A 24,878-nucleotide genomic window follows, 5' to 3' on the forward strand; every position below is an offset into this window, starting at 1 on the left:
TACTCGGAGCAAGTTATTCATCCTTTCTATGTCTCAGTTTTCCCTTTCGTAAAATGAGGATAATAATCGTTCCTATCTCATATATTTGTTGTGAGAGTTCAATTAGGTTATATACATAAAGTACTTGCGATAGTACTTGGCACACAATAAACACTCAAAAAAGTTAGCTATTATTCTCACAAACCATATTTTATTTAGCCAATATTCTGTTAAAGGACATTGGGTTGCTTTAAAATGTTTCTATTATAAACAATACTGTTATGAATATCTTTCTACATATTCATTTTGCTCATGTATGAGTACACTTTAGGACCAATACATAGAAAACATATAGTAGGATCAAAGGCTGTATGAATTTCTTAGTTAGCTAGATATTGCTAAGTTACCCTCCAAAGAGTTTGTATCAACTTATACTCTCACCAGTAATGTAGAGTAAGTTTCCCTATGTCTTGCTAACCATGTATTATCAAACTTTTCATTGCAAACTTAATACAGTAAAAGAAAGTGGTATATTATTATGCCATTTTATAATTGTCCTTCTCTTATCATGAATGAAGTGTTTTCATCTGTTTGAATCATTTTTATTTCCTTTTTTGAGACATTTCCTCATTTTTTTGTTAGCCCAGTCTTTTTCTTCATTGATTTATAGGATATTTTATATATTTATATATAATTTATAATATATAATAATTTATTTATATATTTATCACTTTTGTGTATTTCAAAAATTTTTCCAGTTTAATCATTTTTCTATGTTTATGATGTTTTAAATTTTTTTTCATAAAATTGAGTTAAGTCATTTTAATGGATTTCAGGGGTTTGTGTCATTTATAGAAAGTCCTTAGAAACACCAAGATTATAAAACCATCTCCCATGATTCCTCGGGTACTATAATGGTTTAATATTTTAACATTTACGCCTTTGACACATCTGGATTTATTTTAAGGGAGATGGGGGTCACTCTTTATGCTTTCTTTCAAGAAGCTATCCAATTGTCCCTTAACAGTTTATTAAATAAAGCATTTTTTCACCACTGATTTAAAATACCCCTTTTATATTAAAATTCCATATATATTTAAGTCTATTTCATGACTTTCTATTCTTTCTATTTATATACAAGTACTACACTTTAATTAATGTAGCTTTATTGTAGCATATCCTATCAATATGTGGTCAGCAAATCCTTCCTAAATCTCTCTTTTTTGTTGTTAGCATTTTCCAGGCCATAGTTTCTTGATGATTTTCCCATATGAATTTTAGAGTCAACTTGTCTAGTTAAAACAAAAAAAAATACTGTTAGTATTTTAGCTTACATTTATGGATTAACTGAGGGAAAAATGTCAGCTTTATAATATTAAGTCTTCCTCTCCAAGAAAATGGTTTGTGTTAACATTTGTCTAAGTCTTCTTTGTGTTCTTTAATAATATTTTAATTTTTTCATGTAGATCTTGTAAATTTTAATTTCATTCCTAGGTATTCCATCTTTTATTACTATTATAAACAAGAATTTTCTTCTATTATATGTTCTAACATGTTATTGTTTGTCTCTTATTCTTAGAGACTCATTTTCTTATCTCCAGATCTAATCCTCTATGAAAATTTTCTGCCCCCATAATCCATCAAAATCTTCTGAAGCTCTGAGCTGACCAACAGGTACTAACCAAAAGACACTACAAAAGTCATCATGGTCAGGAAGGTAACATATACTCCTATTTATTTTAGCAACTTAGAATATAAATTCAAGGTAAAGAATGCTTTATTCAAGACCACCAATGGTTTCAGTGACGTATGTGTTTCCATAATATAAAACTTCTTTAATTATATCTCAATTTATCATACTACGACATGGAATGAAAAAACTACCTGACCCTAGTCAGCTTTAATGTGATATATGACTGAATTACATAGTTTTGGCTATACTAAATGCAATAGACTCCCCCTAACAAGACCCCTAACGAGTAATGTATGCCTTTACATAATCCCCTTTGGTGCAGAGGAAATTATGACTTGCTTTTTAGTAAATAGAATATGGCAAAGATAGTAAGATAAAAACTCCCTTGGTTAGGTTACATTATATGGCAAAAGGGATGGCCTAGTCACTCCTGAGATTATGTTACATTATACAAGACTGTCTTTCAGACTGGAGGGAGAGATTCTCCTGCTGGCCTTGAAGAAGTAAGCTGCCATGTTGTAAGAGGGCCGTGTATCAAGCACTATGGGAGGCCTCTAGGAGCTGGCAGTTGCATTGGTTAATTGCCAGCAAGAAAATAAGGCCCTCAATCCTACAAGCTCATGGACCTGAATTCTGCCAACAATCACAGGAGCTTGAAAGAGGACCCTGAGCTCCAGAAAGAAATGCAGCCTCACTGGCACTTTGATTGCAATCTTGTGAAATCCTGAGCAAAGGACCTAGCTAAAGTGTGCCTGAACGCCTGACCCATGGAAACTGTGAGATAACACGTGTGTTGTTTTAAGCCTCTAAGTTTGTGGTAATCTGTTACAGCAGCAATAGAAAACTAACACACCACATCAAATCCTGTCCCTGAACATTACAACTACAAACAGTAAATATCTCTTACAGGTTAGTAATTTATGGTGGAGTTTAGTCCTGAGTGAAATATCAGTATAATATAGTTTATTCTCTCTCTAAATTTACAGTGCTGTGAGTAGGGTATTCCAGAATATATCCAGACACTCCAAAGCTCAAAACTTTGACATAACTCTTTCACACCACACACTTCAAAAGCTAAGCTAAATATTATTCATCAGGATTCGGATTTTGTCTAAATTGAAATTTTTCGTATGTGCAAGAGTCTATTTGAAAAATGAAAGTATTACTCTCATACATTGCTGGTGGGAGTGCAAACTGGTGCAGCCACTATGGAAAACAGTATGGAGATTCCTCAAAAAATCAAGGATAGAACTACCATATGATCTAGCTATTCCACTGCTGGGTATTTATCCAAAGAACTTGAAAACACCAATGCATAAAGATACATGCACCCCTGTGTTCATTGTGGCGTTACTCACAATAGCCAAGACTTGGAAGCAACCTAAGTGCCCATCAAGGGACGAATGGATAAAGCAGATGTGGTATATATACACAATGGAATACTACTCAGCCATAAGAAATGATGAAATCCAGCCACTTGTGACAACATGGATGGACATTGAGGGTATTATGCAAAGTGAAATAAGTCAGAGGGAGAAGGTCAAATACCATATGATTTCCTTCATTAAGTAGTAGATAACAACAACAATAAACAAACACATAGAGACAGAGATTGGACTGGTGGTTACCAGAGGGGAAGGGGGGAGGGAGGAGGGTGAAAGGGATAATTCTGCACAGGTGCGTGGTGATGGGTTGTAATTAGTATTTGGGTGGTGAACATGATGTAATCTATGCAGAAATAGAAGTATAATGATGTACACCTGAAATTTATACAATGTTATAAACCAATGTTACTGCAATAAACAAAAAATTAAAAAAAAAAGAAAAATGAAAGTATTATAATGATTCATAACTAAAAAGTGGGAGGAAAAAGTCTAATTTCAGAATAATTGAAATGCTTCATTTATCTCTGCCTCTACCTCTTCAGTTACCCCTGGAGTAAGAATATCAATGCTTTTAATTTTTTTTTTGGTTAAAGACAAAGCCACCATAGCCTACCCATAGTTAGAGCTATAATAACATTTCCATGGAAAACCCAGTTTTCTAGAATTTCACATAATACAGCTATTTGAACGCTTACAACCCAGCATATGGGTTCAAACTTGACATTTAATGTCTCAGTCTTAAAGCAAACTGTTCCATCTCTTTCAAAAAGAACATGAAATGTTAGCTTACAAAATAATATGTTGGCTGACCAGACCCTTTTAATGCTTGCAGTCCTGAAATTCAAAAGTATTCTTTCCATTAAAAGTTATTTTCTTTTTCTTCTCCCACATATCGTAAAAGGCTATGAAATTAGTCTCTGACATGCTATTTTGATGTAAATCCTGGTGCATTATTCACCCTCAGTCACTCAAAGGAAAGGATCAGATTCAAAGTCAAGTTTTAGAGAGATCCTGTGGAGTGTAGACAAGAGTTTTCTGAAGAGGATGGGGATTTATACTACAAAGACTTAAAGGAGCTTGACCCCATTCAGGATCAGAGAGAAGTACAGACCACAAATGAGGGAAGTAAAGCCAGACTCTATTTATTTGTAGAGTCTGCTTGGACTCAAAAAATAAGCTGTATTCATCATCTAGTTTTAAGTTTTCCTGTCTTACACTGTTATTCCCAAACCTTCTGGAAAGCTGGTATACAACAGCCTTACATTAGCAGTCCTATTGTGAATTATTAAATATAATGAAGTATATATTCTGGGTATGAGGCAGCAAGGGAGAGGGGAACTTCATTAAACCATCTTGCCCTAAACCAGCATAGTAATAGCATGAATAATAACAGTCAACATTTACATGACATACGACGTGCAAAGCACTTTATATAAATAGTAAGTCAAACAAACTGCTTTAAGTTAGCTTCCCCTGAACCAGACCCCGAGGCAAGGATTTGTGTGAAAGTGATGTAATAAAAGTATTTTCAGGAGAAGTGGGAGTGGTGAAGTGGGACCAGAAAGTGAAAGAGGCCAAGCAAAGGTGTGAGCCATGTGGAGGGAAGATAACTCAATCCCATGGGAGCGCTGGTGTCAAACATTCTGCAGAGTTATGTCATCCAGGCACGTCTGACGGCTGGGGGGCAAAGAAGATGGAGTGTTTATACTCGACAAGTGTCAGTCTTTGGTTAAAGGCTACAGGGGGAGGGTGGGGAGAACATAAATTACCCAGTACTTTTGGGTGTTGAGTGCAGACAAAGAAGGTTCTGACAGCCAAGGGCAGTTGAAATAAAGACACCAGGTGCTGGCTTAGGAGTGACAGCTCCTCTGGAACGTGTGTGCACAAAAATGGAAAAGAAATCTGAGGACACTGGACAACCCACTTACTACATAACCCTCACAACAACCCCATGAGGTAGCTATTAGTTTCACATCCATTTTGCAGGTGAGGAGACAGAAATACAGAAAGATTAAGTGAAATGCCTAAGATCCTATAGCTGATAAGTGTCAAGCCAGGATGTGAAACCAGATCATCTGGCTCCAGAGCCTGCACACTTATCCTTCATATTATTAGGTCAAGTGCTAGCGCAGAGGATGCAGAGGCCAAAGGCAGAACTAAAGCCACGGTTGGAGACTAAACAACAACAGAGAACAGGCTAGAACCAGGAATGACTAAGATGCAGCCCAAATATACTAAAGCAAGGTGATCCTTGTTTGGAGAGGGTAGGTAATTAGATCTTTCTATTAAGTGGTTAAGGCCTATCCAGGCATCAGACACTTGGGTTACACATAGCACTCACTTTCACTCTCTGCTTGCAAGGGAGAGAAATTATTGCAGGCAGGGAAGTAGCTGTAGGGAGAGGGCAGGAACAAAAGAAATACTTTTCTCCCTCTTGCTTTTCCCTCCCCAATTCCCACCCCTCCCTTCCCTTCTACACACACAAACATGCAACACACACACACACACACACACACACACTGAAATCTGAAAGCTTCTTTCAATTTATTTCTGATATTTTTTGAGAATAATTAGAAAAAAATTAGAAGAGACATTAAACTCAACACACCATAGCAAGGAACAAAGTCAGAGAGTTTCCTATAAGCTAAGCTTGCCTATCAAAATAGCTTGGATAACAGATAGCTTTTTAATTTTAAAAGCTAGTTCCTTCTACATAATTTGAGACTCCCCGGGAAAGTTTATGTTCCATAAAATATCTCTTTTTTGTCAATCATCTTACCACTATATCTGCCCTTAGATCTGCCTTCATTTGAATATTGTGGATTGTCAAGTTTTTAAAGAGTCTCCTGTGGGTTTCAGCAAGAGGACAGACTGAAGTGCACCGATTCCCCTCACATTACCAACACAACAAAATGCTGGCTAAAATATTACCCCCAAATTAGTTACATAGCTGGGTAATAATAAATTAGAAAGGTAAATCTCAAGTGCCAGAAATGAAGCAGGAACTCAAAGCCAGAGATGCGACCGAAGAAGCCGACGCCATGGATCTGGAAAGCAGGGCCAGAGAGATGGCACAGAAAACCAAGTCCTAGAACAGGCTTTCTCCATGACAGGGAACCTAAGGGGGAAAAACACTCCACCCAACATCACGGGTAAATGAGAAGGAAATAGTCTCTACCTGGATCTCGAGGTAGAGAGAAAGTATCTTTAGTAACTAAAACCCCAAGGTTGAACCCATGTTTGGATATATTTCTGTATTTTAAAACATATGTGTGTATATATATATATCTAGAGAGAGAGAGAGAGATTAATTGGCATAGGCATACACAAATAGGCAAATAGAATCTAATAGAGACACCAGAAAGAGAACACATATACATGGGAACTGAATATATGGCACAGACCGCATTAAAAATATCAGAGGAAAAGGGATGGAATAGCCAATGAATGCTGCTAGTCATATTTTGTTATCCATAAGAATAAATAAAATAAACTTAGATCTCCTTCTCACACCATACCTAAAAATAAATTCCAGGTAGATCAAAAACACAAATGTAAAAATCAAGTCTTCCAAAGAACGTATAGGAGAATATCTTTATAACATTTGGTTAGGGAATTATTTCTTAAACATGGCATAGAAAGCACAAACCACAAAGAAAGAGATTGGGAAACTTGGTGTGGTGGCTTGTACCACTGCGAAAATATTTGCTGCTCCTCCTATCAGGTTCACCTGTGAAAGATTATACACCCTCATCCCATGTCACTTGCTTTGGCCAACAAAATGTGGGTATAAAGTGATATGTGCCACCTGCAAAGAGCTTTACGAAACTTCCTGTGGGTCTGCTGTCTCTCTTTTCTTTCCACCACAGGACCCACACGTCCAAGATAGGAGCGCATCTTCAGCCACGGTCCCCAGAGTGAAGAAGCTGCAGAGCAGAGCTGGCAACCCATGTGAATGTGAGTGAGAAATAAACTTTTCTTGTAGTAAACCCTGAGAATTGGGAGTTGTGTTACCAGGGCGTGATTTACCTTAAGCTGACTGAAATACTTAGCTACATTCAAATATAAAGACTCTGCATATACATATATAAGAGATACCATAAGCAAACAGATTAGGTATTGACATTTTCAATGTATATAATCAACAAATAAATTAGTGTATGGAAAACATGAATAATATCTACAAACCAACATGAAAAGAAAAACAATTCAAGAGGAAAATGGGCAAAGAATATGAATAGCTATACTGCAAAAATTAAAAACTAAATGGTCTATAAATATACTAAAGGAAACCCAACCTCATTATTAATCAAGAGTTAAAATTAAAACAAAAATATATACCAGTTCACGCCCAATAATATATTTATTATTTTCGTCTGACAATATAAAATATTATAAGAATGTGGAGCACAAGGAATTGTTATAGACTCCGGGCGGGGGGAGGTAGATATAAATTGGCATAGCTGCTTTAGAGACAAATTTGATAGGATCTAGTAAATTGGTACAGACACTTTAAGAAAAATCTGACAATATCTATTAAAGTTCCAGAAACTCCACTTCTAGGTATATACCCCAAAGAAACTCTTTTACATGTATACAAGTTAAAAGACACACACAAAAAAGACTGTATTGGTTGTAACAGGAAAAAAATTAAAACAACCTAAGTGTTTATCTATGTAAGAATGGATTTTGAAAAATTGAATATTCCAAAAGGGTAATGCCATACAATTACTAATAGTTAAATGAACTAGAGAGACATGTACCAACATGTGCAGATCTCAAATATTCACCACTGAGTGAAAAAAGTGAGGTAGATATACATACAGACACAGATGTAGATACATAGACATAGACATAGATATAGACAGATATACACAGATATACTGTGTGATACCACTTAGTAAATTTAAAACACATCAAACAATACTCTGTGTGTGTGTGTGTGTGTGTGTTTGTGTGTGTGTTTGGTGGATCATACATACCAGCAAAATATAAAAACATGGCAAAGAGAGATATATATGCACCTCAGTAATAGGTCGTGGGAGTTCACCATATCTATAGTATATATATATATATGTTAATGTTTTTGAAGCAAATATGGCAAAAAATGTCGACATTTGTTAAATTGGGTAGTGAAAAGAAACAATGTTGAGTTTTACTGGAGCCCTGTGATCTTAGAAAGCAGCAATGGTTAAAGAAATCCCCCCACCCGCCATTTTGTGTTCTGGAAAATGGCTTACTGTGAAGAACCACAGTCCTCATGTAAATTAGATAAGCCTCATGGATGTCCCCTTGTTTACCTTAGATGTGGCCAGACACAGACCCTCCAAATTCCCATTCTTTGCCTCATAAATGATTAGCTGAACTGCTTGTCCCCACTAATGAGTAGGAACAAAATGCTTGCTAAACTAACTGTGGCTAAGCTTCTCTCTTACCCCCAGGTTCCTGAACCTTGGCCAGCAGACAACTCCTTCTTAACAGGCCCTCCTGAGAATAGGCTGGTCTCAGGGTAGAACGTTCTCTGATCTACTATCCAATCTTGCTACCCTTTCATCCCACTTCCCCACATCATTCTTTCTAGCCTTGTTACTGCTTTCTATAAAAGAAAATCCCTCTTTGCCTAACTCTTGAGATGCTTGCAGATCTTATGGTTAAAACATTCTCCCTACTGCAATAGTCCCTTCCTCATCTTCTAGTAATCCTCTCAAATAAAGTCTCTCCTTTCTTAGTCTGGATTTGCTTTTATTCGACAATCTGGGTACACGTACTTTTTTGCATTTTGAATATTTCATAACACAAAATAGATTTTGAAGCACTCATTAGATAGAAAAATAAGTAGTTAAAAAGTTGAAACAGAGCCGGTACCGTGGCTTAGCGGTTAAGTGCGCACGCTCCGCTGCTGGCGGCCCGGGTTTGGATCCCAGGCGCGCACCGACGCACCGCTTCTCCGGCCATGCTGAGGCCGCATCCCACATACAGCAACTAGAAGGATGTGCAGCTATGACGTACAACTATCTATTGGGGCTTTGGGGGAAAAAAATAAAAAAAAAATAAAAATAAAAAAAAGTTGAAACAGAATAGTTTTTCAAAATGTCTTGATAAAAACAGAGCAACACAGCCCGGGGTTCACAGGTTCGAATCCCGGGTGCAGACCGACGTACCGCTCATGGAGCCATGCCGTGGCAGCATCCCACATACAAAATAGAGGAATACGGGCACAGATGTTAGCTCAGGGCCAATCTTCCTCACCAAAAAAAAAAAAAAAAAAAAACCAGAACAACAGAATTCAAGTCATATCAACTTTCTAGCAGAGGTAGGATTAGAATTCCTGATTGACCAGGCCAGTCAGGGGACTCATATGAAACACAACCAAAGGAACTGGGAATGTTAAATCTAGGAGAGAGAAGACTCAGATGGGCAGAGCAGCTGCCTTCAGATATATGAAGTACTGTTATGTGGGAAATAGAATAGGAAGTTTCCATATGTTGCCATTAGGTAGGTTTGTGATCATTAAATGGAAACTTCGGGAAGACTTCAGCACAATCTAATAAAGAATTATCTAACAGAGTTGTTCAAAGATGGAATGGGCGACCTTGCAAGTCCTGAGTTCTTCATCAACGCCAGTGTCCAGACGTGACGTGTGTGAACACTTAGAACAAGAATATTTGACAGGACCAGGTAACCAGACGGCTTCTGGATTCTATGGTTCTATCCACTGGATAATGCAGAGAGCACCTGAATGAATTTTATTTTAAGAACCAGGCAATCGCTTATTGCCAAGATTTTCCAATTGTCAATAATCATCAATTTCAGTAAGCATAAGTAGCAGAAAGAAGATAGTAAATATCCCTATTGGGAGATAAATGCTTTAAGAATATTTTTTTTTTTAAAAGAGGAGATAGAGGGGCCAGCCCAGTGGCGCATTGGTTAAGTGCGCGCGTTCCACTTCAGGGGCCCAGGGTTTGCAGGTTCGGACCCCGGGCGCACACCAACGCAGTGCTTATAGAGCCATGCTGTGGCGGCGTCCCATATAAAGTAGAGGAAGACAGGCACAGATGTTAGCCCAGGGCCAATCTTCCTCACAAAAAGAGAAGGATTGGCATTGGAAGTTAGCTCAGGCCTGGTCCATCCTCACAAAAAAAAAATAAAAAATAAAAAATAAATAAAAGAGGAGAAAGAGCAAAATCAAAACAATCGATAAGCAAAAAAAGTCATTTTTTCACCAGAATGTATACAAAGAAATAAACAAAAAGAACTTTAACTCCCAAAAACCAGATATAGCTTATGCTTCTGTCTTTAATGATACTGCATCCATTGTAGAGCTTTTATAAGACTAAGGAAATTTTTTAAAATGTAAATTCTCCATCAAAGAAGTATTTGATGGCTGAATGTTGGATAGGGCAATGAGAGGCTTTTTCTAAAAGCCATAAGATGGGGGCCGGCCCCTTGGCATAGGGGTTAAGTGCGCGCCCTCAGCTGCTGGTGGCCCGGGTTCGGATCCTGGGTGCGCACAGAGGCACCGCTTGTCAGGCCACGCGGTGGCAGCATCCTATATAAAGTGGAGGAAGATAGGCATAGACGTTAGCCCAGAGCCAGTCTTCCTAGCAAAAAAGAGGAGGATTGGCATGGATGTTAGCTCAGGGCTGATCTTCCTCACAAAAATAAATAAATAAATAAATAAAAGCCATAACAGGAAACTCTGAATGGACATATCAATCAATCCAACATAATCTAGACAATACAAGGTTCTGGAATAGCAAAAGAAAATGATAGCTGATTTAAGATTTAAGCAACTCCTTTAGATTAAAAAAAAAAAAACTGGTTTGCAGATTTGTTTGTCAGTTTCTTTCATATTCCAGCCTCCATGACTGTGAAAGAAAGCCACACAAAGCGTATAATTATATTTCACAGAAGCTGTTCTTGTTTTAAATCTGACCTTAACATAAAGCAGCCAACAGAGGAAATTATATTTAATAAGACATCTGGCTTCTAAATGAAGCTGCATCCCATTTTTATTCTAAAATAATTTTAATTTGGTTTGTAATTGAAACATGAAGTTGATGTCATTTGGAGTTTCCTGTTCCAAAGAATTATGTTTACAAAGAAAATATCAGAATATTTTCATGGTGCATGATTATGCTTTTATCTAAAGCACGACAAGTCTGAATAGATATTTTGACATTAACATCCTCCAGGAGAATTTAACTTCTTTTCATTCATGAGATTACATTTGCTTTAACTAAAATGAATAATATAGGATATTTGTTTTATCCTATGCTGTCTTTTTATTTTAATATTTATTTCCTTATCATTTTAATCCATTCATTTTCTCCATAGTAAAGGTTTTTACTTCTACCTCCTTGTGCTAAATAAAATTTCTTCACCTGTTCCCATTTCATCTCCCCTATTTTTCTGCTCCTCTCCTTTTCCCACATCATATGTCTTGCTCCTTCTTTATTCTGTCTTTGCAACCAAAAGGATTCATAACTGTGCGGTATCAAGGGAAAGAAATAGATGTTAGTGGAAGGAATTATTTTGCATATACAAGACCCTCCTATAGGAAGAGACTTTTGAAAAATGTTATCATAGAAGATAATTAAAAGGTGAGGTGAAAAAATAATAAAAGAACGCCAAAATAAACCAAAACAAAAGTCAGGCTACTCAAAATCTAGAAATCAAGATTAGTGGCTATTACAGTTACCAAACAAAGCCAATTATAAGTTCTATTCTTACTAAAATATTTATTGATATTTTATTACTAATTAAGAATTAAAATATTTAGTAGTTACAGTACAATTGCAATAAAAATTAGACACTATGCAGAAAATATCAAGAAAAAATTTTTATTTCATAAGTGTTCAACTAATCTATTTTTGCAAAATAAGAGATAAATCCATGAAAACTGAATCTAGTGGAAGCTTACACCCAAAGTCATCTCTTCTAAAATCAAAATAATTGGCTTCTCATGTCTTCTTTAAATTATACATACAGTTATTCCTGAGTTTATTTGAAAAGCCGAAATACATTTTCAATTTAGAATAAAGTTGACAAGCCAGCCCTGATGGCCTAGTGGTTAAAGTTTGGCACACTCCACTTCAGCAGCCCAGGTTCAGTTCACAGGTGTGGAACCATACTACTCGTCTGTCAATAGCCACTGTGGTGGCGACTCACATAGAAGAACCAGAAGGACTTACAACTAGAATATACAACTATTACATTAATATACAACTAATAATACTGGGGCTTTAGGGAGGGAAAAAAAAGAAAAAAGAAATAAATTTTAAAAAGAATAAAGTTGATTTTATGTAAAAGGTTGTTTCCTCAAAATATAAAACATTTACCACATTATTCCCATTATCACGTATGCTATAATGTAGATTTTGTGAAGATCAAATGGACTTTATCTGTTAGCATGCTGAAATACAGCTGGCTTAATTAAAATGCCTGAAAGATGTTTTTTGCCTGCAGCAGAAATTGTTATATAATTACTGTAATACATCTGCTATGTTTTTACTTTTATTTCTTTTAACAAAGATGAACCCAGGTGGTTTCTGGGTAACAATCTAATATGAATCAAGAAGGATAATTGTAGAAACCGAAAGTGTAAAGAAAACATGTGGAACTTAGAGTAATTCAAGAATTTTGCCTTTGAATAAAATTACAATCATTTGCTTCTTAAGAGTTTAGGGGTTTTGTTGTAGTTACTGAGAAAATTTCACAGCAACATTCATCAGAAATAAACCAATTGTCATAATAAACATTGTATGTATCAAATTGAGTTACAGTACAGGAGGCTGAAGTGCATCATATATCAAATTCTAATTTCAGCTGTTTTTAGTCTTTAAATTGATGAATGTTCCAAGTTAGAGAGGTTTCCTTTTAGAAAAATAGAACTCTGAGAAGAATACAGACTTATCTTGGTAATAGGAGTTCATTTTAGTTCATTTAAATACCTTTTTTCAGTAGATTAATATTACTTCTTCTACAATTTTATTTTCCCACAATGTTTTTAAACTAGTAAAAACAATTCTAAGAAGTATTTATGGATTTTGTTAAGAGATCTTCAAGTACTTATGGCTTAACAGGTTTATTCAGTTATCCATTTGTGACCATCTGAGAGGAGTGGTTTGGCATTCTACTTACACAACGAGGTAAAAAAAAAAAATTACAGACTACAGAAAAAAAGATAAAGTTGCAGACTGGAAACACAAGGTAAGATTCAGAAATGTGTAAAAGCATTATACAGACAACCACATAGTGAGAAGATATTCCCTGGCATTTTTCAGGGAAAATAATGTCATTTCTGATTCACTTATAGTTGGAAATGAAAACGCTGTTTCTTCAGAGGTTCTGTCTAGGACCTGTGAAGACTGTGAAGTCTTTCTAAAATTTTTTGCTTAGAAATAGTGGTCTTAAAATACGTCGAAGTCACAAATGTTGTATTTCTATTTAGAGAGGGTCAAAAACAAGCCATATTTTAATGGATACCATATATCAACCTTAATAAATGCTACCTTAGAGCAGCAGGATTGAGTTTTCCAAAAAGAGGAAATGAGTGAACTACTGTGAAGGTTTTCTTAATTACCAAGAATTCCACTCAAACTAGGATGAGTATAGAGAGGTTTTTTATTTAAAAAGAAAAAAATATCAGAAGTATTTCAAGGGACTCAAAAGCAGAAAGTACAGTCAGATTCACATAGCTGAGTCCTAGAACTGGAAGGAGATTAGGAAATACTCTCTCTCTCTTTCTCCACTCCCAGCCTAGTTTTTTCTGCTCCTTGACACCCATGACCCAAACACAGTCACACCTACCAGCTCCAGCAAATTTGTCAACTCATCTGCATTTCTGTGTCCCAATTACAAATCCTCATTAGAGAGAATCTAAACTGGTTCAATCCAGGCAATGCTTTGGCTCTTCTTGGTTCTGATGTCCATCTGTTGCCCACTAGCTGAGGTCAAGGAGGAGCAGGGACTAATAATATATCCAAAACTTCAGGAATCCATCTTCTGTTTGGGAAGAAGTTCCAGAGAAGTGAGGTGATTTGCTATCCTCCAGAGAGAAGAACGATTAACAACTTTTTCCTACCTAGGTTTCTATGCATATATGTGTGCTTTGTTATTCATAAGTGGGATCATGTGCTACATATTATTGGGCAACTTGCTGGTTTTTTTTAACTTTATAGTGTATCTTGTATGTATTTCTATCAAGAATTTAACCTCATTCATCTTTGAATGCTTTCAGCATATCATAGACATTCAGTTATTTGTTAGAAATGAATGAAGTAGCTATAAATGAACTGTTAAAAGATAAACTGTCAGGCTAGCCCCAGTGGCCTAGTGGTTAAGTTCCGTGCACTCTGCTTCTGAAGCCCGAGTTTGGTCTGGGGGTGGACCTACACCACTCATCTGTCAGTGGCTATGCTGTGGCAGCAGCTCACACACAAAAAAAGAGAGGAAGATTGGCAGTGGATGCTAGCTCAGGGCAAATCTTCCTCAGGAAAAAAAAAAGATAAACTGTTAAAAGAAAATTTTAAGAGTTTATTTGAGCAAAAATGGATTCACATGAGGCAGCACCAAACTGGAAGTGGTTACAAGTTCTCTGCAGACAGGAGCCAGGGGAAAGATCTATGTAGAGAAAGTAGGAAGAAAAGAAAGGAAATTATTTGATTGGCTGTAGCTTAAAGCCCAGTTGACTGTGATTGGTTGTCCTTAGGTTTTGATTTCATAACCTTGAGGCATTTATAGGCTTAGATTTTAGTTTGCTTATGTAGGCCACCATGGCATTAGAGCCACCTCAGTGTAATGGCCTCTTATTTAATTAATTTAACCCTACATTTGGCTATTTTTCTGGCAAATATGGAAAGTTCTAAAGAGTGTTGGAGGGGCCAGCCCGGTGGCGCAAGCGGTTGGGTGCGCGCGCTCCACTGCGGCGGCGCGGGGTTCGCTGGTTCGGATCCCGGGCGCGCACCGACGCACTGCTTTGGCAAGCCATGCTGTGGCGGCGTCCCATATAAAGTGGAGGAGGATGGGCACAGATATTAGCCCAGGGCCGTCTTCCTCGGCAAAAAAAGAGGAGGATTGGAGGATGTTAGCACAGGGCTGATCTCCTCACAAAAAAAAAAAAAAAGAAAAAAAAAAAAGAGTGTTGGAGAGTAATCTCTGGCAGAGATCAAACAGTGTTAAAATAGCTTGTGTGTACAATAATTGAGACATCCCAAGGCTGAATCCATAATGTTGGAATTAATATACTGCTTTAAAAATAAAAATTAATTTGCCTATTATTATATAATGAAATGAAACCCAAAGGAAATATTTAAATTGGAGTTGTTATTAACAGAGACTCAGTAGTTGTCCTTCAAAAGAGTAGATATGAACAACAACAAACAAACACATAGAGACAGAGATTGGATTGGTGGTACCAGAGGGGAAGGGGAGAGGGATAATTCAGCACATGTGTGTGGTGATGGGTTGTAATTAGTATTTGGGTGGTGAACATGATGTAATCTATGCAGAAATAGAAGTATAACGATGTACACCTGAAATTTATACAATGTTATAAACCAATGTTACTGCCATAAACAAAAAATTTTTTAAAAAAATAATTATACGCATTAGTACAAAAATTCTAAATACATTTCTAGCAAAGGGAATTTAGCATTGGGAAAAAATGTCTGACTAGGTGTAATGAAAAAATAAAACTCTTCTATTTACCTGAAAAAAAAAAAAAGTAAAACCAGATTTTTACTTTTGCATGAAACATGCAAAATATGGGATCCTGCAAAATCAATGTTTTAGGGCTTATTCTTTCAAAGACACTGGCTAAAAACAGTTCTAGCTTGTGCCAAGATAAAGTGACTAATCCCAACAATCATGGATTTAACTGGCCACAATGTTAAATATAATAAAAATATTTATGCAGACAGAACACTAACTAGATAAAGTCACCATGAAGCATCAAGATTATTCAATTAATATGAATGATGTTAAGATGAGCTGGCTCCAATCAATAAAATCCACTGTTAAAATGCTTTAAAAAAAAAAAAAAAAGAGTAGATATGTCCAAACATTATTAAGCAACTTCCATTACCACACTGAGAATATTTTCTTGCACCAAATATCACACTGGTCCCTGAAAATATTTCTTTTCTTCCTTCATCATCGCCCTTGACCACCTCACCCCACTGCTCCCCAGTTTTGTTCAAAGTGTGCTGAAGGCAAAGTATTGACTAATATAGTACTTGACACAAAGTGAGCATTCCAAAGAAGCTTGACTGGACATATAAATGAAGGAGTAAATAAATAAGTGAACACATTTTGACAGTTCAGGAATCTTTGTCTGTAAATACTCTCTCCCACTCTGGCACAAGCTCAAGAAAACAAACGTTTGGAAATAAAGGTGATAAAATGTGTAGCCGAGGGCATTAAAACCCAATCGCCATGATCTCTGCCCGAGTTCAATTAGTCAGAGGCAGCTTTGAAGCCAAAGAATTTTCACTATGAAGGTTGTGAAAGCAGAGGAATAAAAACCGTTACCACTATTATTCCTACCTCTAAAATTCTATTTCTACAACTGGCAGCCACGACTCTTGCTTACCCCCTGATTAGTCTGCTTTAAAAATATTTGGGCTGTTCTCGCCCATTATTTGAGTGTTGTCCCTAGCTGTGACACATAATGAACTCTTCAGGAAGTCTCTCCCCACGAGTGAATTAAGCGCTTAAGGAGGCTTATTTGTTCTCAAGGCTGAGCAGCCACTAAGTCCATTACAATGGAAAGGGCAAGTTAAAGGCAAGTATGTACGGCTAGAAACAGGTCCCTAAGTACCTGGTTGTCTTACAGTATTAAGAAAGCAAGAAATTCAAATTAACCCCATGAAGCCATCTGTTGGAAACCACCAATCTGACCAGCAAAGCGATAAGTCCTTTCTGTTCCACTCTAGACTGCCTGATTCTCTATGTTCTCGGTACTTGGAGTTGTTTCCCTTTCCCATTTGCAAGTCAAGTGGAAGTAAATCATGGAGTTTTAGTAATTCTAAATGAAAAGCCACAGGAAAGGAAAACAGTAATGAAAGAGAAGGGAAAAATACGGCAGTTTGTTAAAAATCAAACTTTTCCCAAAATTTAGAATTTATTTCACAGTACAATTAAGTACAATATTTCAAGGAGAGGATTCATTTTAAATGATTTAATGCTGGCGTTGTTCAGTCACAAAAACTCTGGCTAGCTTAATAAATTGTAAAATAGACATTTTGTTTGCTGAATTATACACTCCCGCCTAGTTCATTTATAGGGCAGAGGGGCATTGTTTCATAGCTCTTAAAGTCTCCCCTGGGCCTAACACAGTGGTAGGCGATTGTAAATTGTGAGCTGAAATTTCATAGTGTTACCCAAAGCTTAGTGCTGCAGGATTTCATTTCAAACAACAGTCAGTCCAACAACATAAATCTTGCTTGTAGCATGACATGCTGTATTTTTTTTTTTTTAAAGATTTTATTTATTCAGCTTTTTCCCCCCAAAGCCCCAGTAGATAGTTGTATGTCATAGGTTCACATCCTTCTAGTTGCTGTACGCGGGACTCGGCCTCGCGTTGGACGGAGAAGTGGTGCCTCCGGGCGCTCCTGGGATCCAAACCCGGGCCGCCAGCATCAGAGCGCGCGCACTTAACCGCTAAGCCACAGAGCCGGCCCGTGACATGCTGTATTAAGTCAATGTCCTGAATACCGCACTCCTCTTTTCCTTTATTCTTCTTACCGCCATTTGTAGTTATGTGCCATGATATGAGAGAGAAAAACAGAGGGAGAGGGAGGGAAGGAAGAAGGAGAGGGAGAGGGAGAGACAGAGAGAATGCTCCTGCCATCCCAAAAGACCACACCTTGTTCCAACAACGAGAAACTTATTGTTGATTGACTTGCGTCTTCCAATAAGCACTGTTTTGACAAAAGAAATGACTTGAAGCCTCTACAAAGGACTAACTCAGGCAACTTTGGGACTAAATTGTAGCCAACTTTTTAATTCCTCACCATTGAATCTGCTCATCCTGCCAGAATGTGTTGTTGAACTTTTACACACGGGGCCTAGGGTGGTGCTTTAGCACTTCTGGTGATGTCTGAGACAACCAAACAATGAAAGTAAGAAAATTGAAAAATAAAGTAAGAAAGTAAGAAAATTAAGATAAAATAAATTACTGCTACCTAACAGAGATTTGAGTCTATTCAATTACTTCCTCACCTGATACTTTTCACATTTTTCGTGGCAAGCAGGAGACGGTCAGCTTTCCAAAGAGCTGATTCTTGGATTTAGATAGTGCAAGACAGAATTCTGGCTGTTACAGCAGGGGTTAATGTGTGCAAATGCCTGCGGCAATTCACTCTCTTTGACTAAGCTGTCCAAACATTTAAATTGTGTCCCTGTCATTCCTCTCTTTCTCCGCTACCCTCTCCCCAGCAGGGGCTCCCAGCACTGAATCTCTGTCAAAAGAGAAGACAGATTAGCAAACTGTACCTTTCTAAAAGGATCTCCAGCCTTCTTCATGTGGCTTGTCATGTTTATTTCTTTCTGTCACTTTTGCATAATCCTTACTGATTCTTTTCAGTTTGATTTAATGGAAATGCCCATATTTTAGGTCAGTTAACAACTTAACAAGACATTACATTGGTTAGCAAGTGAGCTTAAAAAAATTTCAAATAGCTGGAGATTTTCACTGTATCTGGACAATGAGGGAACTAAGCAGTTTGCAGAATCACTTTATAATTACTTCAACTGATAAGTAAGAATATAGAATAAACCGTAGCAGAGGGACTTCACTAAATATGTTGCTGAAACTCTGAGATGTGTACAAGGTAACCAAGGGAAATGCAAAGAATGCAGAGCCACAAACATCATCCTAGTGTTATAAATAATTGAATAGATATTTTTAAAATAGAATATATTGTACAATAAATATATTATACAAAAATTATTAAAATGTTGGAAAATATTTATTATTAAACACCTGCCAAGAACCAGGCTCTATACCTCCAATTATTGCATTTAATACTCAAACATCAGGCATTTACTGAGTGCCTACACTGTGCTAAGTCCTGGAATACCGAAATGAAAGACACAATCTTCGCTCCTCTGATAGTTCACAGGGTAGTGAGGAAAAATGACCAGTAAACAACTGTGAGATGAGATTCGATGGACCTAAGCACACTTACAAAGGCATGTGAGAAAGGACACCCAACTACAATTGGGGAAGTTGAAGATGTTCACCAAATACGGCTTTGTAAAAAAGGGGGGAGGGTGAGATTCAAGCATTAACAAATGAGAGTTAACCAGAAGACGAAATGTTGGGGTGAGACCTTTCTTTTTCCAGGCCAAGAAAGCAGCCTTACAAAAGCAGAGAGTTATGAGATGGCAGTGCATGTTTGCGGGAACTGCAAGCGATTATTCTTAAAGCTTGGGGTGGAAGATGAGGGGAGGAGGCATTAATGCAAGGATTGGTATGCCACGCTAACGAGTGTGGGATTTATCCTGGATGCAGAGGGAGAACAACAGGATTTTTAAATGGATTAGCTCAGTAACTGTATTTTTAATCTAGAGATATCAATAATCATAGATATCCTTTATTGAGTGCTCTTGTGTGCCATTCACTTTATATTCTTAAGTCTCTTTACCATGTTATAAGTAGGTATTATATCCTCATTTTACAGATAAGACAACTGATGCTCAAAAACTTGAAGAAACTTTCCCAAGTTCATCTAGCAGCTAAGAACAGAGGCTAAGGGGCTGGCCCCATGGCTTAGCGGTTAAGTGCACACGCTCCGCTACTGGCAGCCCGGGTTCGGATCCCAGGCGTGCACCGACACACCACTTGTCTGGCCATGCTGAGGCAATGTCCCACATACAGCAACTAGAAGGATGTGCGACTATGACATACAACTATCTACTGGGGCTTTGGGGAAAAAGAGGAGGATTGCCAATAGATGTTAGCTCAGGGCCAGTCTTCCTCAGCAAAAAAAGAGGAGATTGGCATGGATGTTAGCTCAGGGCTGATCTTCCTCACAAAAAAAAAAAAAGAACAGAGGCTAAATTTCACCACATTCTCACTTTCCCATCCTATCTTTCATAATAGTTGTGATTGTATGATTAAGAGCAGGTGTTTTGGAGGCTCACTGACTGGGCTTGAATTCCCTGCCACTTTACTTTCTGTGTGACTCTGTGCAAGTTTTGCCTCATTTCATCATCTGGAAAATGGGCATAATAAAGTCCACTGAAAGATAAGTGAAGTAGTGCATGTAAAAAAGCTAGCACAATGCCTGGCCCATAATTTAAAGCTAACTATTGGTAGTACGATACTACACCGGGCACTATGCTTGAGCATGTTTTATACATCCACTTAAACCTTTATAAAAACCAGACAAGGTGGGTATTATTATCTTCATTTTATAGATTTTTTAAAAACCCTGAAACTTAGAGAAATTAAGTCATTTGCAGAAAGACCTATAACTAAATGGCAGAGCTGGTTCTGCTCCAAAGCCCATACTCTTTTCTCATAATGCAGGATCTCCTATACAGGTATAAATTAAAAAGAGATAAGACAAGGGTTGGCCCCATGGCAGAGTGGTTAAGTTCGGCACGTTCTGCTTTGGCAGCCCGAGTTTGCAGGTTGGGATCCTGGGTGCAGACCTACACCACTCATCAGCCATGCCATGGTCATGACCCACATATAAAAAGTAGAGGAAAATTGGCACAGATGTTAGCTCAGGGCTAATCTTCCTCAAGCAAAAAATGAGGAAGATTGGCAACAGATATTAGCTTAGGGCTAATCTTCCTCAGCAAAATAAAATAAAAAGAGATAAGACAGGAGGCAGGGGGTAGAATATTTAAGAGGCTTTTGTAGAAATCTAAGAGAAAGATGTCAAGAGTCTGAATTAAATAAGTGGTATGTGGAGTAAAAAAAGTCAGTTAAGAGATGTGGACAAGGTTGAATGAATAAGACTGGGTGGCAGATTGGATGTTGAGAAGTAAGGGAGAGAGCTCAGGAAAACTTTCTGGTTTCCGGTGTGGGTCACTGGGCAGATGATAGCCCTGAGATGAGCAGAATAGAAAAATCAGAATTGTAAATGTCTTGGATAATTTTTATTGGCTGAAGGAACAAATAAATGATCATTTCAATTTGGGATATATTAAATTCATGGACTCAGCTCAACATCCAAAAGAGACAGGAAATATTGATCTAGACCTTTGGAGAAAAATCTGTGCTAGAGAAAAAAAGAATAACACAGGTAGCTAAAATCACGGGAAATATAAATGGCATTGCTAGAGAGACAAGAATGAAATTAGAAGAGGACCAAAGGTGAACCCTAGAATTAGAGAAGAACCTTTCCACTGGCCTTAAGTTAGTATGGGGAGGAATTCCACTAGAATAGCGTTCTTGGCCTGTTTCTCCACCTATTGCATCCCATAGGATGAGTTGAACTGAGCATGTAGCCCCTTCCTCTCTCTCTTGGACTATCAACCTGTTTGCAGAGCATTCACAGTCCCTGTGACTGGAGAGGAAGTTTAATTCTATGGCTAAGTATTTAGTAGCCCATTGTAAATACCCATTCAAAGCCACATTTTATAATTAGTTTTATCTGTGATGAAGCTGGCTTTTTATCTCTATCTGTATTTTATCCCCCAGTTGATTTTAAACTTAGGAGAGGAAGAAAGGAGTGCTATTTACGGACTCTCTGAAACCCATACAGCTGGGAAACCCAACACTAAAGCAGCAAGAAGAAAGAAAGGAATTTATGAGGAAGCAGGAGAATGTATAGTAAGAAATGTAGGAAGAAAATCAAGAAAGAATACTTTTGTCAAAATCAAAGGTGGAAGAATCTTAAACAAAAAAGTGGAATGGCCAAATGCTATGAAGAGGTCAGGGAGTATAAGACCAAAAAATAGTCCATAGGACTTGGGAATTGAAAGCAGTTTCAAGGGAATGATAGGAACACAAACATCATACTATGGAGAGTATGGTAGATAGATTACACTGATGACCCCAATTTTTTATGCCTCCCTGTATCCATGCCCTCTGGTAGGGCCCTCACTCCAAACTGATTCTTGGCCTGGTCATGTAACTTGCTTTGGCCATTGGGACATTAGGAAATCTGATACAAGCAAAGGCTTGAAAAAGTGTATTCATGTTCCAGCTTTCCCTCTTGAACCCTTCCCACCACCATAGGAACATCCTCAGGTTAGCCAGCTAGAAGGATGTGAAAGATTCCTTGTGGAGTTAAGTAGAGTTGCCCCAGCCAAGGCCATCCCAGACCAACCAGCCCTCAGGCAACCCAAAAGCTGACCACCAACACTTGAGCAAGCTCAGCCAAGATTAGCCAAGCCCAACCACTCATAGCCTCATGAGGAATAATAAATGATTGTCACCTCAAGTCACTAAATTTTGTGATCGTTTATTAACAATAATAGCTAACCACTATAGAGTAAAGTACAAAAAGGCAAGCCATATACAACAACCTTATTTCAGAAATTCAATCAGCATAATTATCTTGCTTTCATTTCTGAGTCTCTTTAATTTCTTATATTTATAATACAATTCCCCCAAACCAGCCCCTCCTGACAGATTTAACAACAATCATGGACTCCTTTCTTCTTCTCACTATTTCAGATTCTGACTATGTGCTAGCCATTGACTTTGTCAACCTAGACTATAGAGGGCACTCACAGTCTGGACTCCCATCTCTGCCCCCCTCAAACTGTTTACCAGAGGATTACATCAGAAATATAAAAAAACAAAAAAACAAAAAAAAAAACAGCTCTTCAACAGAGATAATAGGGAAATAGAGAAGAATGAGAGAAGATACAGATATGTTTGGTCCTGGGCTGAGGGGGACAGGGGGTGGTGCTGGAGAGACAGCACCAAACTTACCAGCATATGGGACAATTAGTATTTAGTATATTCTCACATAATAGCGTCTATTTGCTATGTGTTAGGAAAACTCATTCATAGAAGGAGGTAATGGGTGAGATCGCTCAAGGAAAATGGGCCAGGTTTGAAATAGCTTTTGAGCAGCAGCAATAGAAAGAGAATTGCCCAGAAACAGAAAAATCAGCAAGCAGGCTACTGTTACTGAAGATGATGAATCTGCAGTGGAACTAATCCACAGAGAGGTGTGACATAGCAACATTGTCCTATAGGTGGTTGGACCAATACCCTGTTGCAGATGGGCAAAGTGAACAATGCAGGACAGCTGGCAAAGGGTTTGGTGGTACTGGTGCAGATTATTAAAATGACAGTTCTCAGGATATTTTGTTCCTTGCCAGGAACCACCATTTCCCTATTATACCACCTCCCCTTCTTGTTCTTTATTCCTCTTCCTCCAGGTAACTCTTAGCCTTCCATTAGATCCCAGCATGAATATCATTTTACTGGAGATGCCTTCCCTAACCACACCAAATAGGTCAATTCCCTCCTCTTACACTTTCTTATATATATTCTTTGGAGCACAATTGCATTGTATTACAAGTTTAAGAAATTAAAAATACAATTGTTACTTGGATGACTCTTTGATCAATGTCAGACTCCCCCAGTTGACTATAAACTCTTGGGACATATTGTTTTTCTGTTTTCCTCCTCACCTTTATATCTTCTATGTCTAGCAAAGTGCCTTATGCTTAGTAGGCATTCAATAAATAGTTTTTGAATAAGTAAATTAATGAATGATTGGATGAATGTGTGAAAGAATGAATAAGGAAACAAATAAGCAGATGTACAAGGAAGAAACTAAACCAAAAGGAGTCAGCTGCCTCAATGAGTTTCAAAAGCAGTTTCAAGAGCTTCATATGACAGCTAAAGGATAGTAGATATTACAGATTGAATTGTGTCCCCATCACCCAAAATTCATATGTTGAAGCCCTAACCCTCAATACCACTTGGAGAAAGGACTGTAGGGATATAATTAAGCTTAAATGAAGTCAAAGAGTGAGGCCCTAATCCAACAGAACTGGTGTCCTTATAAGAAGAGGAAGAGACACCAGGGATGTGTGAGCACAGAGGAAAGGCCACGCAAGGACACAGTGAGAAGGTGGCCGTCTGCAAGCCAGGAAGAGAGGCCTCACTAGAAACCAACCATGCCGGCACTCTGATCTTGGACTCCTAGCTTCCAGAACTGTGAGAAAATAAATTTCTGTTGTTCAAATACACTATGGTGTTCTGTTATGGCAGCCTTAAGAGACTAATACAGTCATGCATCACTTAACGATTGGGATATGTTCTGAGAAATGTGTCGTTAGGCGATTTCATCAGTGTGAACATCATAGAGTGAACTTACACAAACCTATATGGTACAGCCTATTACACACCTAAGCTATATGGTACTAATCTTATGAGACCACTGTCATATGTGCAGTCTGTCACTGACAGAAATATCATTATGCAGCACATGTCTGTGAGCAGGCTATAGATTTTAGATTGGAGAGGATGGAGTGGAGGAGGGAAAAAAACCCTAAAACTTAATATACACAGAAACAAATTAACACAACTGTATTTTAAATCAATAACCACGTTGGTGGGGTAAGGAAGGATAAATAGCACACTGAAGGGGAAAAAAAGAGAACCAATCCAAGTAACTTTTGAGCACAGCATTTTGACATTATACCCACAATCTAGGGAATAAAAGAACTGAAAACAAATCTTGAACTCTTTCTGGTGAGTTTGTTTTTCATTGTGATATGGTTTAGCTATTCTGAAACCATTTTATGGGTATTGTCAGATTGAGAAAATGAATAATGTGATGATGCTGTTGGGAGCCAGGTTCCAACTGTGGAATAAGAAAGATAAAATTACA

The sequence above is a fragment of the Ceratotherium simum genome, chromosome 8 (genome assembly GCF_057802395.1).
Source record: "Ceratotherium simum simum isolate JZ-2026a chromosome 8, ASM5780239v1, whole genome shotgun sequence".
Classification (NCBI taxonomy): domain Eukaryota; kingdom Metazoa; phylum Chordata; class Mammalia; order Perissodactyla; family Rhinocerotidae; genus Ceratotherium; species Ceratotherium simum.